This window comes from Myotis davidii, unplaced genomic scaffold (genome assembly GCF_000327345.1).
Source record: "Myotis davidii unplaced genomic scaffold, ASM32734v1 scaffold580, whole genome shotgun sequence".
In the NCBI taxonomy this organism is placed as follows: Eukaryota; Metazoa; Chordata; class Mammalia; order Chiroptera; family Vespertilionidae; genus Myotis; species Myotis davidii.
The window spans coordinates 374422-392200 of record NW_006293313.1 but is presented as its reverse complement, the minus strand read 5'-3'; the positions used below and the strand labels follow the sequence as shown (position 1 = coordinate 392200).

At 40.3% G+C, this 17779-nt stretch overlaps 1 long non-coding RNA gene across 1 annotated transcript in view; it reads left to right on the top strand.

Moving 5' to 3' along the window:
• LOC107183636 overlaps window positions 1-17779 on the top strand; it is a 173038-nt gene that overhangs the window by 53598 nt on the left and 101661 nt on the right. The window lies entirely within an intron of this gene.

Here is a 17779-nt window from a genome sequence, read left to right as displayed (position 1 = left end):
GTGCGAGCGTCTGGTGTGGAAGGGCAGGTCCAAGCTGGCCTCTGGGCCCTAAGCAGCACCTGGGCCCCCGAGCGCCATGTGCCACCCTCTGCCTGAGTCATCAGGCCCCCACCCAGCTCCCTCAGTGCCTGGGAGCCGGGTGGCAGCTCGGCCCCTCTGCAGCTATCACTGGTCGCCTTCTGCGGGGCGATCGGGCCCTGCTCACACCTGCCTTGGCCTGGCACCGCCCATTCACCTGTTCCACCATCCTGTCATGGTCCCACTCTTGTCAGGGCTCATCAGGGCTGGCAGCGCCCCCACTGCTGCCTCCTGCCAGCACTGCGTCACTGATGCCTGCCATGTTATGCCCTGCCCCCTCGTGGTCAGTGCATGTCACAGCGAGCAAACTCATGGTTGAACTCGCAGTCGAACTCCCATTCAAGGAGACAATTTGCATATTAGACTTTTATTATATAGGATAGGATATGCATGTTAGGTAAGTTTCATTCAGGCAGGAGTTACAATGTTGGCTGTGAGCTCAATGTTAATAAGTCAATAATATATATTAAGGCAGTGGTTCTCAACCTGTGGGTTGCAACTCCTTTGGTAGTCGAATGACCCTTTCACAGGAGTCGCCTAAGACCATCCTGCATATCAGATATTTACATTACGATTCGTAACAGCAGCAACATTACAGTTATGAAGTAGCAACGAAAATAATTGTATGGTTGAGTCACAACATGAGGAACTGTATTTAAAGGGCCAGAAAATTGAAAACCACTATATATTAAGGTGTCTTTAGATAGAAACACACAAATTATGTTTTCATCAGTTGATGAATATGTTGTGCTCAGAGGCTCAAAGGAACCTAACCTTGTATTTCCCCTAAGATCAATAGGTTACGTTTGCTAATTCAGTTTTCCCAGCTACTTAGAAGACATAACTCCTGCAAGTAATTAGAATCAGATGTATTTATTATTGGTTATCCTAATTTTCTCTTAGAAAAATCACTTCCAGGGATAAAGGAGAGTTTATTCATCATTTCATCCAACTCAATTATTTTACATTAGAGAAAATGAGAGTATAGAGTTGTGACTTGATCTTGGTTTCTAAGCAAGAATCAGGCAGAACTTGGATTAGAACCAGGTGTCTCAGCCCTCAAACCCATCCCTAGACCACCAGACCACACTGGTTTTCCTGTGTAAGCATGGGGAAAGGGACTACTTTGGAAGATATAGGTTAGCGGGGCGACATAAAAAAATGGTTTCCCACGTGGCTTGTGCTGTAGCTTCGCGTCCAGGAGTGTTTATTCCTTTAGTGATGTGAAGATAGTAGAGTGCATCTCGCAGGTACCTAAGCTTGAAGAAACAGGTGCTGTGCATTATACTGTGGGCAGAGTTTTGATATGTGGCAAAAGACCTCTGAACAATATCAGGATGGAATGAGAATGACATTTATAGGAAAAAAATTTCTTTTAAAATCTTCACTGTGATCCTAGGCATCTTTTGTTTGAGATTAAGCTAACCAATCTTGGAAGCAGCTAATAAAGCTTTGTTCTTTGATACGTTTTCCTCTGTATTCTTGAGGAGCAAGCAGAAGTCATTTTAAATTGAGGCAAGAGAGATTTGGGTAACACGTAAGCCAAACTAGGGGGCTATGAGAAAGATGAGCACAGGGAGTGACATCCTAGAGATCTTGGAGAAACATAGAAGTGACTGCTTATCTTGAATGATGTCATTAAATTCAGTGAACACTTGAGGATCTACTGAGTGCTAAGCATTTTGCTTTGTGCTCTAATGTTCATCTCTTGAGGTCTCTGTTATGATAAAACCATTATAATCCCCAAGTTTATTTTCATTGCCAATCAGTTTGTCCATGATGCAATAACAACAATAAATAAGTATAATCTATTCAAAATCATAGTCTGTTTTTTAATATAATGGCTTATGTTTTAAATTACATTTTCCAATTATGGTTGACATTCAATACTATGTTGTATTAGTTTCAGGTGTACAGCATACTGGTTAGACAGTCATATACTTTAGAAAGCAATCCCTCAATAAGTCCAGTAAACACCTGGCACCATACATAATTTTTTGCAATATTATTGACTATATTCCCTCTGCTGTACTTTTACATCCCCAAGACTATTTTGTAATTACAAATTTTTGCTTCTTAATCCCTTCACTTTTTTTCACCCAGTTCCCCAAACTCCCTCCCCTCTGTCCAACATCAGTCTGTTCTTTGCATCTAAAATCACAGCCTATTTTGTCTCTAATCTTTTTCTTGGCACCTTTCCTCCCCCACCCCCCCACTCAGTATATACTTAAAAATATCTTTCCTAGAAATACAAAGAGCCAAAAAATTCCAAGTGGCTTCTCAGTATAGAAAGTTAGTGTCTGAAGGTAAGAGCCTGCAGTCCAGCTCCTTGGGCCAGGTCTGGAGCCAGATCAACTTGATGTGTCTCTTGGCACATGGAGACTTCTGTTTATTGCCCCAGGGCAATCATTAAGTAATGTAGCTATAAGTGGAAGGCAAAAGTAACCCAATCTGTAAGTGCGCAGAAAAAGTGTGGGGTAAAGTTAGAGCAGAAGCTTGCATTATTTTATCATCAAGTTTTCTTCTAGTCAAGTACAATTTGTCAGACAGCATTAACTACCAAATGCCACTGGCATCACTTTGTCAGCAGATTTCAATCTTCTGCGGAAAAAAAACAAACAGAGAGAAGGAGAAAATTATCAATGAGCACTTCCTATGTGTCACATACTGCTCTGGACTCTTCTATATGTTATCTTATTTAACTGTCATAGAAAACAGTCCAGGTAAATGTTTTAATCTAAATTTTATAGGTAAAGAAATGAAAACAAAGAGATGATGTAATTTTTCTAAGGTCAATAAGTAATGGAGCCAGTGTTCATATTCAAGGATTGATCCAATTACCATCCTCTTCTCATTCTATCACATGGCCTGCCCTTGTTTATCAGAGTTTTCTATGTAAGGCATGGAGATCCCAGGCTTTTTTCTCACTGTGTCATTCACAGACCATGTGTGTCAGAATCACCTGGAATAGTTATTAATGAGGCAAATTTCTGGACTCCATCCCTGCACAATGGGTCAGAATTTCAGTGAATAAGGTCCCAGAATCTGCTTTGTTAACAAGCTTCCCAAGCAATTTTTATGTACTTTGACATTTGAGAGACAATGGTTTACATACTCATACACATCCAAAGGGGTGGAGTAATAAAGAATAGCACAAAACCTGCACCAAAGATACCAATGTTCATGGCAGGTGCTGTCAGTGCCCTGCTCATATCCCTGGGGCCTCACCAGTATCAATGAATACAGCCAGCTTCAACTGTGTCTGTGTGCCTTGCCCTTGGGGATTTCTTCCAAGCCTCAGGTGGGGTTCAGCTTGTATACATGGTAGACCAGAGGTACCATGGAATTAACTACTACCCAACTCCATCCCCTCTGCCACAGTTCCTACCCAATGATTGGGCAGAGCGAGTGTCTAAATCCTCCAGCTTGCTGACTCTTTGGATAGATGATTCTGAGGCCTGTGTTCTGTACTGTTTTTCCAGAAATCTGCCATGAGATTAAGTTCCAGTCTTCCGTGGTGATAGCTGGATTTATATATCACTCTTTTTTGCAGTATTCTCTTTCTTGTCTTACTCTCCCACTTTTTTTTTTTACCAATATTTCCTGCTTGCCTTTTTATTTTCACTTGAACCCTGGTATCTGGGTCTGCTTCTGGGGAACACCAAACCAGACATTTAACTAAAAACCCAATGGTAGCATTTATCTCTGTCTGTTAGACCATGATGTTTCTCTCCCACGACTTCATTAAGAGAGCTATTCATCTCTGAACTAATTTCTACTATTCTGTGCAGGTGCATATTTAGAAAGTACAAGCCAAACTGTGGAAGTTGCTCTCTGGCCTCTCTTTAGCCTCTCAGATTCAGCCATCCTTCATTTTAAAGTAAAGAGTATGAACTCAGTTGGATGTGGGTTCGAATTCTAACTCTTCTGTTTACTAGAGTGATCTTGGCAAATTTCTCAGCATTTTTAGGCTTCCATGTCCTCTTTTATAAAAATATAGGCATAACCAATGGACATAAGACACTGGGGGATGGGGGAGGCTAGGGGACTGTCTTGGGCGGGGGGAAAAAATGGACACATATGTAATATCCTTTGTAATAAATAATAAAATTTAAAAAAAAATAAGAATAATACCTACCCTAATACTTGGTGAGAGGATTAAATGAAAGAACAAATGTAAGGATTCTGATAGGTTATCATGAATGTGTGTTTGTTTTTCCCTTCTTCAGGTCTCCTTATTTCCTGAAGGTGTGGTAACCACTTTAGTCCCTGGTCACGTATCTCTCCTTTATTCGAACTTGATGGTTCTTATTGATTATGCCACTCATGTTTCTTGCCATGAAAAATTAACAGCACCTACTGATAGCTAATGTCTAATGTCTGCTCCACACTGTTATAGATTCCTCTATTATAACTGTATCTTAAATTCATTTATCCCTCTATTATTATGCCTTATACATATAGGGTATGTGGTAAATATTTTTATTGATTTGTTAATGCATCATATAATTAGCATCCTCAAGCATAATGATCCATATTTGATCTTAACGTTCCATATCAAGATCGTATTGTTGGCACCAGCCCTCAGCAGTACTAAACTTCTCTGGACCTGGCAGGGGGGGAATGAAAATAAACATCTCATTCTCCCAAGGAGGGCTGGAATTCCAGAAAGTTCAGGAAGTGAAGGGTGTAAAGTTTGGCAAGAGATGCTTTTCAGAGCTTCTTGGCAGATATGAAAGCTGTAGACTGACTGAGTCTTGGCTGGAATCTTTCCCCAAGTATGGTTTTTAGGGGAGGCCAGGGGTTTCAAGAACATGGTGGTCTCTCTGCAAACACTGTCACTTGGCTCCTCCCTACTCACTCCTACAGTGGAATCTGGTCCAATGAATAATTACTTACTTATTTTCCACCCATAATGGCCAGTCCTTGCATTATGTTACTGATACTTCTTACTACATTATTGCTATTACTACATTCTGGAAGGCATCCTTAAAGCTCCCTTTTATGTTGTTTGTCAAAAACACATGTAATATCTTTTCTTTTTCAGTCAGATTTTCTTCTGCTTCCTCTAATAAGTTATTTTTGCAAAATAATTTCTATGACTTCTATTGAAATTTCAAATCCTACTACTTCCTTTTACAAAGTCAGGTCCATTTGCAACTTGCCAACTTTGTTTTATATTCTGTAATTTCTGGAGACACAACCAAACCACAGTCTTCTTTGAATATGTTGGGGGCAATCAAGTATTTAAATTATCACCAATAATAATTATTACCAGTTTTATGAAAGCAACTCTTTGATCCTGCATCCCTTTGTGCCTCCACTTAAAACTCAGCAGACTTTTAAAAATGTTACCTCTTTTCTTCACCATTCCCTTCTTCCTACCTAAAAGTGCTTTTGCCCTTAGAAGTTTCTCCTGCCTGTCATTGAAGTTAACCTTGGAGGGAAGTTAACAATTAGTGATTGTTTTCCTTGGGAGGAAAAAAGTTAATTTTCCATGTGGTCTCAGCCACAGTCATTTCACTTTAATGCTTGTATTGAGCGGTAAAAGCGTCCTTTCGTTGTCAGGACAATACATATTCCTGGTCCCACACGACTTTGGGATCTTCCTGTGACAGAACCACTGCATGTGGTATCTTGTGTGGATTCTGAAGTAGGTAGAAGTAGGCAAGGTAAGAGGACTTCTTGAGGTTCCCCTAAGTTGTACATGAACCACTCCGAGGTAACAAAGGATAATATTTTGCTTAAAGATCCAGGGAGCTTTTGATGGGGGTTGTAGGACCCAGCCATCGATTTGGCACCCAGCACAACCACAGAGGTTGAGTAATATGAATAGTAGGGCTCTGAAAGAGATGGGCCTGGTTTTAATATCACACTCTGGTCTTACAGTCCAGCAAAGTGCAATAAGTGGAGGCTCAGGAAAATATACTACAATCTGGGGAACATATGAAGAATGATCAGGGAGTGATTTATAAAGCTCTTCTTGGCAATGATAAAAGTGTTGGGTGAAGAGCAATATAGAGAGGGAATATATCTTGTCCTATTGTGGTCTGTAATTATGTTCTTCTCTTGCAGATTTTAGATTCCAAACCCAGGTGTCAATTATAGTGACGGCTTCCATGTTCACTTTAGTGAAGTTCCAGACCTTCCCTAAGTCACTTAATTCTAGAAGTTGTCTAGGCCAAAGAGTCTTGCTTGCCTAAATGACGCTTGCTCTACTTTTCCACCCTATAATTGTAAAGGCGTTAACATTCCCATCCAACTGCAGCTAAGATATTATTCAGCCACATTGTCTTGGAAACATTCTTCATAAACCTACTAATGATGCATTCCTAAGAAACAAAACTCTAGGGAAGATGAGGTGCACATTCCCTAAATCTTAAACTCCACATCTGTGGTCATGAGAAGAACAACATCTGTATGTCACTCTATTTTTTAAACTCAATCTCAGGGACAAATCGGGGTATTTTTCATTTACAGAAGAAGCAATTTATAAAAATTAACTCTCCCTGCCCTTATAAATAATAGCTTAGAAAAGGTGCAACGGATTTGAAAAGCCACAACCAAACTATCAAGTCTATTAAAAAGATTAGATTTCCTGATCTTAGGGAAAATGGAATTAATGATCATTCCTCCCATTTTATAAGCTTTCTGGCCATTTAACTCATTAAAAGAAAAGTCATGTGTGTGTGTTGTAATTTGGTGCATTTTCTCAAGTAATTTGGTACAATGATTAGATCCAAAAGGAAGGGAAATGGGCACAATTCCCCTAAGAGAGCTTCTGTTTCTTTGTAGAAATACATGTTTATTTATAAATGTCCCGAGGCTGGGTTGGGTGAAAGCTGTGGCTGTCTTAGACTCTTATTCTCGGTCCCATGAACTAGCCCCTTCCCAGCAGACTTTGGCCTTCCTCATGTGGTGCTGCTTGAGATGCCCTCAAAGAGCCACATCCCATCATCAGAACAGTTCTCAGTCCCAGACTCAGCTAGCCACTGATCATCATCACATTGAAGAATAGGGGGTGTTGTCAATCACTTTGGAGGAAAACCATGTGAGAAAATGTTCCGGTTTAAAGAGACTACAGTACAGAGAGGGATTGAAGAGGGGCTGTTCCTCCTCTACCTCTGTGGTTCATTTGAGAATTAAATAAGATAGGCTCAGGAAAATGCCCAGCACATGGTAACTTCTCAGCAGATGCCGGTTCCTTACTTTCCCTCAGAGGTTTGGAGTCTTAGCCAAGAGGTGCCAATGACACATGATGTTCAATGTTATTATTTAAACCAAACTTCAGGTGACAATAGCATTTAAATGTAAAACAATTTTAAAATATTTTTTGGTCTGGTTATAAAATAAATAGCATGTTTAGTATATAATGTTTGGAGAATCCAGGAAGGTGTGAAAAGGTACACTGATATCACCAGAGACCCTGTAGTTCACATGTTGTATAGGCTTTTGTTGTCTTTTTTTATCTCCTTTTCTTTTTTTTCTTTTTTTTATAAATTAATGTTACAGTGTTCTAAATCCTGGCCTTTATTCTTACCAAAATATCTTAAATATTTTCAAGTATTTAAACATTCTTATTTTTAACAGTTGAATAGCCTACCATTTTGTGACTATATTATTCATTTACCTAATCTTCAATTTTTAAATATTTAGGTTATTCCCAGTTTTTCACAACTATAAATAGTAATCTGATTACAAACTATTATTCATAAAGCATTGCTGATTAATTAGAATAAATTTTTAGAAGTGGCACGTTGGAGTTAAAGGCTATATATACTTTCAAGAGTTTAATATATGTAGGTAAAATTATTTGTACATATGTGTATATGTGCTTATTTATGCTTAAGATTTCTAAAATGTTGTACCAATTCATATTCCTACCTGCAGCTTGTACATATGCTCATTTCCCAAGAGGAGAACATTGCAAAGTCAAATAAACAAAAATTAGAGAGCATACAATCCAGAGAATAAAAAGCTGTAATGTAAATCAGTTTTCTTTTCCTACCACATATTTGAATGACCGAGGAGAATGCTGAAGGAAGGGAGGTTAAAAAGACATTTTCTGCACATATCAAATTTTGCACAAATTCTTGAGAGGGAAAAAATAAACAATGTGTTGAAGGGTTTGTGCCTTAAGAAAGCTGGCAAAATGTAATGGCACAGGACATAATATGTGATTCTATGCATGCCGTCACGTAGCCGCTTCCCGCCCTTTGCCCACAGAAAATGACAGGACTTGGACAGCTTACAACTGTGGATATATGGCAGTGATGTTCCCCACATGGCTGAAGGGAAATGGCTCAGACATGTGCATTCCTGAGGCCAGCTGAGTGGTGCGGTTGTGCTGAATTCCTGTAAGCCTGAACCAAGGTAGCCACGGGGGTGGTGCTGCCTAAGGTTAATTTGGAATTGTTCTTCTCCAGGATATAGTGAGCACAAGTAGTTTTTAGAAGGAAATTCGTTTCCAGGCACATTGGCCATCTTTCTATGTGGGCTGTCACATCATCTTCCTTCAAATAGTATTTCTTCAAAGTATTGAAAAGATATATATTAGCTGTGTTTTTACAAAACATTTAAACAAAGAAGAATACAAAATTTCCCATAAGCTTACCACCTAGAAATAGGGTAGCATTGTTTCCTTATGGTGTATTTAGTATTTCCAATTTTAAATGTCCTTTTGTATTTTACATAATTATATCCATATCATATACACAGTTTAATGACTTTTTCACTTAAATACAATATTATGAATATTTTTACATTATAAAACATTCTTTAGAAACTTATGTCTAATATTCATTGTATCGAGCTAAATTATTAAAATTTCTCCCATTATTGAACATTAAATTTGCTTTCATTATTTTGCTGATATGAGTAACAATGATGAACATCTAACAGAAATCTTTGCTGCATTTCTTTTTTAAGTTTTTTAATTTTTTATTGATTAAGGTATTACATATGTGTCCTTATCCTCCCATTGCCTTCACATACACACCCCACCCCCGCTCATGCCCTCACCCCCTGGTTTCTGTGTCCATCGGTTATGCATGCATACAAGTAAGTCTTTGCTGCATTTCTGACCATTTCTTTAAGCTATTTTTTTCTAGAAATCTGTTATTTCTGAGAAAAGGAAACTTGATGGCTAAAGCTGAAGCCAAAAGCATATTTTTCTTTTACTCCCTTTACTTTCAGCCTGGGTGTTATAGGGTCATCATTTAGTTATGGATTTTAGTTGTTGTTGTTGTTGTTTTAAAATAATGGACGTGTTGTCAGTGAACTCCCAACTTCTAGAAGATTTTTTCAGCTCAGCTCTCTCATCCTGACTGGTCATTACGTCAATTCCCCACCCCCATTTGCCACACCTAAAATGTTCTCCATGGACTGGGCTTCTTTCAGTGCAGATATCTCTCTGACCCTCACGTTTTTTCCAACTATCCCAATGCATCCTGCTTGGATGTTGAGGCCGCTTCCTGGAATGCAGGGCTTTTGTCCCTCAGATCTCAGATATGATCCCAGCTTGGTTCACCTGCTTGTAATGGAAAACCAGAGGTGTGGTTCCCTAGAGCCTTCATGACTCACGACACTGCTTTCTAATCTCACCCAGCATGAGACTCATACTTATATCACATTCATACCAGTGGGAAGAAAAAAACCTTGAACCATATCCAGAGGGCAGTGATGGGGAAAACCATGGGATTGGTTCAAATTTATGAACTATCACTCTTGAAAATGAAACCAAAGGGAAGCAAAACTCTGTGCACTCAAAGCCTAGATGAAGCAGAGGGGGTTTTACTGAACTGATTTGAAATTCCGTGTTAAGAGACAGAGATTCTATTCCAAAGGTATGACTTTATTCAAGCAGTCTTATCTTCTTATGCCTCCTTCTACCCAACAGAAAACAGAAATTAATATTTTCCACCCCCTCATTATCACAGTGTAATCTGTGGAAACATAAAACTTAATACTCAGTGTTCTGTATTCCTCAGAGAAAAAGGAGTTAACAAATAGCCAATATTCGTAAAACTAGAACTCGGGGAAATCTGGTGTTGTATTTGGCACTGTTGCCTAAATACATGACAATAATGTGTTGGCATAGAAGCTTCTTGATGACATGAGGCATGTCTAGAAGTACCATCTCCTTTAAGATGTGTCCAGCTAGTGTGCATCAAACTCTCTCTGCTGCTCAAAAAATTGGCTTTGCTTCCACGTTCTGCAGTTTCTACTTTTGCTTTAGTTCCCCTGCCAGGGCTACGCAGCGTAATATCTCATTATTATTGAGGTCACGAAGATCAATTATTCATTCCAATAAAGGTAGAAATCTTTGTCTCTAAGCTGAAGCTTGTGTAGTTATAACTAGCATCAATTATGGTCTTTCAGCATGCAGCAAAATGTGCTAAGAACTATAATTTTCACAACCACCCCTTTGAAAAAGGCACAATTCTGCTTATAGTTTTAGGGATGAAGAAATTGAGGCCGAAAAGGATGAGAAATAGGCTAGAGAGCTAAGACTACACTTACCCTATAGAACCTTAGACTTTGGGATTTTTTTAGCATATTTGCAACTTCTACCTCCTGGAAAAAGCCATTTTAGTGTGTAGTTTTTGCTACCCACCTCGCCTAAAAATTTAAAAATCTAGTAAACTTTTCATGAAAAAGGTATTCAGTTTTAGGTTGTTGTTGTTTTCCTTTTCTGTGGGAGAAATTAAACTAGGTTTTTTGGGCTTGACAGCTTGCATTTTGCCTTGTACAGTGTTACTCCCTGTACCACCCTTACCCTGGACATGCCGTTCATGCTGGAGCCGGTGCTTTGGAACTGTAACCTCTCTTTCCATGTTGTACAACTGGTCTCTCTTTCTGTGGATATTTTTTTTATTCACCAGAAGTGTGTTATTTTATATTCCTCAGACCTGAAGAACCAACTCTATCGGGTGAATTTAATTTGTGATTCTGCTGACCACATCAGTATATCTTCCCTCTTTTATTTTTAAAGGGCTAGCATTTCTACTGAAATCTTTCTGTGATGAATCTTTATAGAAAAATAATCTGTGGTTTAATGGGGCTTTAAGAAATGTCCTTAGAAAAGAAACTAGTTGGTATGAAAATAAATCCAAAATATCTATGGATATGATTCATGTGACTTGGGATTTTTTTTCTTTGCTAAGATGTTAAGGCAAAAAAGATTTATATCCCAGTTAAAATTAGTCAAGTATTTTAGAAGTTTGAAGGTTATTTGTTTTATTACAGATGCATCAAAATAACTCATTTCGCCCAGCTGGCATGGCTCGGTGGTTGAGCATCGACCTATGAACCAGGAGGTTAGGGTTTGATTCATGGTGAGGGCACACGCCTGGGTTGCGGGCTCGATCCCCAGTGTGGAGCATGCGGGAGGCAGCCGATCAATGATTCTCTCTCATCATTGATGTTCCCATCTCTCTCCCTCTCCCTTCCTCTCTGAAATCAATAAAAATATATTTGAAAAAAACACATTTCAGTAGAGCTTTGGGATGATACTTAATGGGAAGGCATGCAGAATGTGCATAAGTTTATTTGCTGATGAGTCAGTCAAAGACTAAGAGTTCTCAGGAAATTTCCAGAGACTAATGAAGACCTGAGCCTAAATAGATAGTTACCCTACCTACTTAAGGACATGGACTGAAGGAGCTTGGTGCAGGAATAAGCCAAGTGAGCAATTGTCCAAAATTCTGTGCTGAAAACCAAGACCAGAGTCTTTTTTAACTTTAGCACCATTCTTATGTTTTTCTTTTCATTTTTTAAAATTTTATTTTATCGTTCAGAGTATTACAACTATCCCCCATTTTTCTCCCTTGGTCCCCCTCCACCCAACTTCCACCCCATCCCAGGCTTTCACCTGTCTATTGTCTGTGTCCATGGGCTATGCATGATACTTATCGGTTCCTTTCAGTACTTTAAAAAATGCATAATTCAGCAAATTGCTTTGATCATTCATCCATTTGTTTATGTCATTCAGAGATGGTTGCCACCCCTAATAGAGTGCTCTTTGAACATCAGTGTCAATGGGACTTAACTGAGCAAATTGTTCAAACACAAAAATCCTGGGCCAAAGCCAGAGATCATGAACCACTTAGTTTAGGGAGGTGCCCAGGAATCTTCCTTTAAACAAGCTTTGGGGACATTCTAATGCTGGTGGCCCTTCAAGTACACTTTGAAAAGCACTTCTATAATACACAAGGCATGGGATGAGGCCGCAATGGGTACAGGTGGAAAAGGCCCGTTTTATTTTTCTGTAGATAGCAAATTAAAAAGGAATATAGATTTTATCATTCATGATCAGCAGCAATAATAGCTGTTATATGCTAGGCATCAGGCTAGATTATGTTTATATATCAGTTCTATGAATCCTCACAATATTATCACTCCCATTTTGCAGTTGTAGAGACCGAGGTTCCTAAAGATTAAGGTGTCTAAGGGCAGGAGCCCAGGTTGGCTCAATCCATAGCCCAGCCCTTGTTTCCTATATGTACTCCATCACAACCTCTACATCAATCACAATATAAGACAAGATGTGGTAAGTGGTGTGAGAATGGCACTCCCAAGCTGGTTTCATAGGAATGTTGGAGAAGGAACTTACATTTATTAAGTGCCCACTGGATGCCACAATCTATGTTTCTTAAATGTAATCTCCACCGCCCAGTACAGAGAAAGTATCATTTCATCTTACCTTCAGTTTCTTCACATATAAAGAAGGCATAAAAAAAGGGACTTGCCCACAGGGATCTTAAGTATCTAACTTGGCAGTAAGCACTTAATAAATGTTAGCTTCTGTTCTTTTCACTATCACACTTTATAGTTGAGATATCTGAGGCTTAGGAAAGTTAGGGAACTTTGCAAGATTGTGATTCAACCCTTACCATAGCCTCAGGGAGAGGAGAATCCCTTCGAGCTCTGATAACTAGAGAAAGCTTCCTGGGTGAGACAGCACTAGGTCGGCCTTGCCGGATGGGGAGAGTTTAAGGGCAGAAGTGATGGGAGGACACTCCAATTTTTGCCTGAGTTATTTAACCTCGCTGAAATTATATCTATAATTTAACAAAACTCAAATCTTTCAAGACTTCAACCTTCAGAACTCCTGCCAAAACAAATTCTAGGCAGGTTCAAGAAAAATGTCCCTGGATTCCTTCAAGATCCTCATGTGAAATAGGCAGAGAAAACGTGTGTATTTAGACTAGAAATGAAGACTGGACCACAAGATTGCTGCAGCAGATGGAGCACGGTGTCCTGAAGAGGCAAACCACAGGCATCCTCACAAGCTTGGGTGTTAACATGAGCCTGCAGAGGCCACAGCCCAGTGGATGTGGCCCTGCTTCATGGGGGTGGGGTAGGGTGGGGTGGGGGAAGTGGCTGGATTTCTGCTGCCACAAGCCTTTCTAGGGAAAATTCATACCCTACAAATGTAAATTCTGTACTCTTGGACTTTTCCCTACCAAGTTCAAATCTCTCATCAATGAATTGTTCCTTCAGTGCCAGTCCATCATGGGAGAAAGTCAGAGCCCACGGAAGCCTAAATTTCTCCATCAGTAAAATCTGAGGCCAAAGGAGTGGAAAGGGCTTCCCCAAACTCATGTGACTAGAGTGGGAGGCAGGGCTGGAGGCTGCTGTCATGGCTCCTGGGCCAGTGTCCTTCCCAGCCACAACTCTGCAGAGGTGTGGCAGGCAGAAGGCACCCTAACAGTCCTGCCCTCAAGGGGGCCCCAGAAGAAAAGGGGCTTTAGAAAGTTCCCTTTTCTGTCTCCTTAGAAATCTCATCATATCCTATATCTCTCTTTTAATCTTTCATCCATCTGATAGCCCTTAAATTCAACCAGTTTTGTTTTTTCTTCATGTATTCATTCGATATTTACAAAGCACCTATCACACACCAAGTGCTGCTCTGGTTTTTGTGGAGACAGCAGTGAAGAGAGGACATGACAACCTCCACCTACATTGGGCTTACCTTTTAGGGAGTAGAGACAGTCTATCAACAAGATAAATTTGTTGAAAGTAAAGAGGAAGAGAGGAAGTTAACAGGGTGGTGGGGCCAGGGGAGAGGGAAGAGGATGACATGCAGTTTTGGGTGGGGGAGCCAGTGAAGAGCTCACTGGGAAGAAGACATTTGGGAAGAGGCCACAAAGGTATCTGGGGAAGATTGTCCCAGGCAAAGGCAGCAGCAGAGTGAGGCCTGAGGTGGAGTGTGCTGGGCACACTGGAGGAACAAAGGGCGGAGTGGCCGAGAGGGGTGAGAAAGTCTGTCACTGAGGAGTTTGGGGCAGAACACGTGATGTGCTTTGAGTTTTCACAGGTTCACTTTGATCACTGTGTGGAGATGAGAATGAAGGGGACAGGGGTAACAGCAGGAGGCCAGTCAGGGAGTCGTTGTGATTACCCAGAATTGTGGAATGGTATTTACTGGTATTCTTGAGGACTTCTCGATGTTAATGATTGTATCACATGCATGAAACACACCCTCCTATGTATTTCCGCTGCTGAGTGTCCTTGCTAATTCTGAACAGTGACAGCTCTGACATAAAGAACGTCAGGTAAAACTGAGTTGACGGACTTGCAAATACTTCATACTGGTTCTCTCAACACCCCTCATTCCCCTCCTCACGCGTCTTCCTATACTTCAGAGGCTGAAAAAATGGAAACTAGAATGATATTTTCCAGACTTCCTCCTTACAGCTACAGTTTCCAAGGGGATTTGAGTTCCAAGGCTTGGAGGCAGAAATGAGCAAGGGGAAGTGGTGGGCAAGTAGAGAAAAATTGACTCTTCTAAAGAGCAGGGAGGCCATGGGTTCTTTGGGGCGAGCTGTATGTCACATGTGTCAAGTGCTAACCTGTAAGACAATGGCAAAGAGGCCTGTCCCCAAATATTATTTCTTTTGGATGCACTGTACTTAGCTAATAATCTCAAGCTTGGTTCCTTGGCCCTTCCAGAAAATTCTGTAAGCTTTGAATATACTGTAATTAATACTATCTGATGGAATGAGCCAAGATGGTTGCAAAGATGGGGGAGCCATCTTATCTTAGTTTTAGGCTTCAGTAAGGAGGAAGAATGAAAAAAAATTTCATCAGTTCTACCCCAATTCTGGAAATTCCTCACCAAAAAAAAGTTATTTATATCATTAGTTCACATTAGGCCCCCAGCATGGCCACACTCAGTTTCAAAGAAAGCTGGGACATCTAGCAGGCCACATATCCATCTCAATAATGAAGGATTTGTGTTAGTAAAGACGAGGAGAATGGATATTGGGTAGTCAACTTGCAGTCCCTGCCACAAAGAGAATGTATTAGTTCCTGATACATATAGTTAAATGGCTTTTCAGAAATGTTTAGACTCTCATCATTATAGAAAATGAGAACTATAACATGGGATAAAATTAAACATACATGTCCAGTTGTTTAACTGAAGCCATAAAATTATCTATTTGTATCAAAATTTTTAACTATGATTTGAGTGCCTAAAATATGCGAGCCTCTGTTCTAGAAACTAGAAAGAAAGCATTGAACAAAATATGCCCAAGTCCTTGTTTCCAAGATGACCTGGTTGCAAAATGTGTCACAGGAGGGACTGTGTTGTCTTTTATATGTGTTATCTTTTATCTTTTCTAGGGTTGGCCCATTCAATATGGGTGATTGTTGACCAAAAATCATGATTTGGGTTTTGGGATGGTTGATCTGAAGCATTCCTTTTGACAGAAACTGTTTGAATGTAGAGTCTGTAGTCTGCAAAGGGCACTGATAATTTGTGACAATAAAATTACGTTGCTAGTATATGTTAGCACAGCCGTGGGCAAACTACGGCCTGCGGGCCTGATCCGGCCTGTTTGAAATGAATAAAACTAAAAAAAAAAAGGACCGTACCCTTTTATGTAATGATGTTTACTTTGAATTTATATTAGTTCACACAAACACTCCATCCATGCTTTTGTTCCAGCGGAGGAAGCGGGGTGGAGGTGCATGTAGAGGAAGGGGCCAGGGTCTCTGAAAGCAAAAAAAAGGAGTGCTTTGAGGGAGCTGTGAGGGATGCATTTTGATGTAGAGCGAGTGAGAGGGTAGCAGTGGCAGGAGATGAAACATGGTGAGGAGTGAGCTCAATCATGACACTGTAGAAAAGAGTTGCAATTTTATCATGTTGGTAATGAGAATCATTAAAAACTGTGGAGCAGGGACCCAGTGTTATTAAAGTAAAGGAATAGAGACAAAGCTATTAGCATGTGCCTGGTACCTAGTAAGCACATATTAAAATGTCAACTATAATGATAATTATTATTATTCTTTGATTACAAGCATCACTCTGGCAGCAGTGTGGAGGATGGGCAGAGGAGGACAAGATTACTGTAGAGGATGTGGACAGTTGGCAATGGTTGTGAAAAGAAGAAGGTATAGAAAAGTGATATTCAGGCAGAGAACCACGAGGCTTACTGAGAGATAAGGTCGAAAGAAGAGTCTGGATTCCAACATGGGTGCCTGGATGTGGGGCCATTCACTAATAAACATGTGGGCAAAGGAATCCATCTGTAGGGAAGATGAGGTGTCTTGAGGACATCCAGGTCATCATGTCCTCATATGTCCCAATCTTCTATTTTAACCTAAAACACCAATGTCATGCCATTCCAGTGGGCCTGCTGGACTCTCAACAATATAGGGAACCAGGCCACTGGTCGCCTCCGTCTTTTCTTGCAGACTAAGCATTATTTCTTACTGTCGTTGAAACCTCTCAGCAAATGAACTAGAGCAGCATACAGTTCCTCATGTTGTGGTGACCCCCAACCATAAAATTATTTTCGTTGCTACTTCATAACCGTAATTTTGCTACTGTTATGAATCGTCATGTAAATATCTGATATGCAGGATGTATTTTCATTGTTACAAATTAAACATAATGAAAGCATAGTGATTAATCACAAAAACAATATGTAATTATATATGTGTTTTCCGATGGTCTTAGGCGACCCCTGTGAAAGGGCCTTTCGACCCCCAAAGGGGTCGCAATCCACACGTTGAGAACCGCTGGACTAGAGGAAGAAAGACATTTGCTTGGGTTCCTTTAAAGGATGGTTGTCAGTGAAGTTTGTGATTTCATGTCTCCTCTGCTACTGTCAGGAATGGCAAGTGAGAGCATGGAAGAGCAGTGCCGGCTCTTCTGCATCTCAGTGGTGGAAAGCAAGCTGGCCTTAAGGAGTTTCCATGCCCACCTGAACCTTTAGACTTAGAGTAAGAGATGAGGAAGGAGCCAAGTGCTCAAGGACAACCTGTCTGTGTGACTAACTCAGAGAAGTTGTCTGACATGAGCAGCTTCTTTGAGGAATAAAATCCTGATCCTCTACCTCCCTCACTGAAACACAGGATTTATACAGACATAAGTTAGGCATTTTGTAAAAGCAGCAGGGGTTGGAGGGTGTTCGAAGTTAAATGTACATTATTAAATTCTGTTTTACTTGCAGCCCCTTTGTTTTTAGGCCCAGCATAATTGCTTTCAGACCGAGAGCTTGCTGAGCTGGTTATTTTGTTTGGTTCTGCAACATGACCTGTTCTTTGAGCCTCAACTTCAGGCTCAGGGGTAACAGCGCCTTACTTCCTATCGTACCCGAGAGAGTGGGAAGGGGAGCCCATACCAAGGAGAAGGGAGGTGAATGTTTTGGTACCTCTCTGACTCTGTCCTTCACTCACCCGGGATACT